Here is a 2,018-nt window from a genome sequence, read left to right as displayed (position 1 = left end):
GCAAAAGGTATCTATTATTAAAGAAAATTGCCAGTCTTTTCTGTAATTATTAGGCTGGCATGTTAGAGCAACGGTACATAAAATCATCATTTGTGTTCATGATCTTTAACAATATTATACAGCCCACAGCCAGAGCTGGGTGAGTTGTTAAAACTATTATGGGTGAGATTTTCAGAAGTGTTCAGCATTGCTCCTGCTGAAGTCAATGGGAGATTTCCCATTGACTTCAATGAGGGAAGACCCCATTGACTTCAGCAGGAGCAGCATAAAGCCAGTTCTGAGTGCATCTAAATGGCAATTCACTGAAACCGTGGAGGTTCCATGGATCCAGAATGGAATTTGGTGTGGGAGTGAGAGCACTACCCACACACTCCAGAATAGCCAATAGCCTAGTGGTTAGGACACTCAGATGGGATCTGGTTTGGGGTGTGTCTCATTTGGAGTAGGGACTTGAACCCAGGTTTCTCACATGCCAGATGAGTGTCCTAATCATCAGACAATTGACTATTCTGGGGTCTGGGGTGGGGTCTCTCTCTCTCTCTCACTCTGGGGTTGCGAGTGGGGAAGTATTTACTATTAAAAGCATCCAAGGAAGGTATTTAGTGACCCAGAAATTTTGGTTAGGGGCTCAGGCCAGAGGTGTTTGTTAATTTTAAGAGGAACCCCCCATGCCATTTGAACCTGGCCCTTGTTCCTGCTGACAGCACCTTGCAGAAGGGTTACAACTGAATAAGTGACCAGAACTATATTTGATGAAGTACCACATGACTTCTCCTCACTAAAGCAACTGAACTTTGTGTTGTGTCAGAGGGCACCTTGTGTGGTCATCTTTTGGCACTCACAAACAAGAGACCAAAATAATCCCTGACTTCAGTGGAATTACACTAGGGATGAGTTTGGCTCAACAGCTTTAGCCATAGGACAACATTGTCTATTCAACATGGGTGAATCCCTTCTGTGTTAAGAAACAACTTCCACGGAACAGCTTGTGGCTTAGCTGCAGAAGATAACATAGTGCTTGACTTGTTTTGTTTTATTCTGTCATACTAGGCAGCTCTGTAAAACTTTAGATTAACACTCAAGCAATGGCTTTGATATCGAAGTGTCCTGAATTAGTCACTAGGAACATAAGAATCGCCATACTGGATCTGCTCCAAGGTCCGTCTAGTCCAGTATCTGTTTCTGTCAGCAGCCAGTACCAGATGCTTCAGAAGAAGGTGCGAGAACCCCACAATGGGCAGCTGTGAGATAATCTGCCACCCACCCACCCAAATACAGGAGGTGAAGATGTGATATGATTTCTGAAAAAGTCCCTCATCCTGCTCTCTAATATTTACAGATTGGTTTACACCCTCAAGTTGTATCATAGCCAATGAGGTTAATCCGAGGCGTGATTACTGCTAGTTGAAAACTTATCCCTTCCAAAATTTTTGTTAGCATTAATTGTGATAACTCTGGATATTCTTGTTATCCATATAAACGTCCAATCTCTTTTTGAACCTAGCTAAATTCTTGCCTACAACACCTTCCTGTGGCAATGAGTTCCACGGGCCAATTGCATGTAGTGTGAAAAAGTATTTCCTTTTCTCAGTTTCCACCTTTTAATTTAACTGACTGTCCCCTGTTTTTTGTGTTCTTCTGCTTCATCTGAAGAGGAAGGCTCCTCCACCGCCCGAGGTGAATGGGCTCCTCATCTTCAAAATTCTCAGAATAAAAAGGGTGCTTGATCACTTTTATTTATTTAGGGGCTTTGGACATGCTTTGGTATTTTTAATTGGCTTGTCCAGCAGTGGGAATTTATTCTCAAACTTGACAGCAGGGAGGACAACCCCTCTACCAGGACTATGAGACTGACAATCAGTAACACTGTATAACATTCTGCTCTCAAGCACTGAGAGTCTGTCCCCCAAATTTCCCTTTCACTACATCTTCCACACATTTCACCATAGTTCTCAGATACACTCAGCTAAAATATGAAGGCAAGAGTGCTGCTTGGGAATGAATCATGCAGCTGAAAA

General features: G+C 42.8%; 1 non-coding gene across 1 annotated transcript; it reads left to right on the top strand.

Moving 5' to 3' along the window:
* Positions 1–1,349: 1,349 nt before the first annotated feature.
* LOC135875320 (U4 spliceosomal RNA) lies at positions 1,350–1,483 on the top strand. Its single transcript, XR_010561201.1, has one exon. It is a non-coding gene; the product is annotated as a U4 spliceosomal RNA (small nuclear RNA).
* Positions 1,484–2,018: the final 535 nt, after the last annotated feature.

Source organism: Emys orbicularis, chromosome 2 (assembly GCF_028017835.1).
Source record: "Emys orbicularis isolate rEmyOrb1 chromosome 2, rEmyOrb1.hap1, whole genome shotgun sequence".
Taxonomy (NCBI): domain Eukaryota; kingdom Metazoa; phylum Chordata; order Testudines; family Emydidae; genus Emys; species Emys orbicularis.
This window is presented reverse-complemented; position numbering and strand designations above follow the sequence as displayed.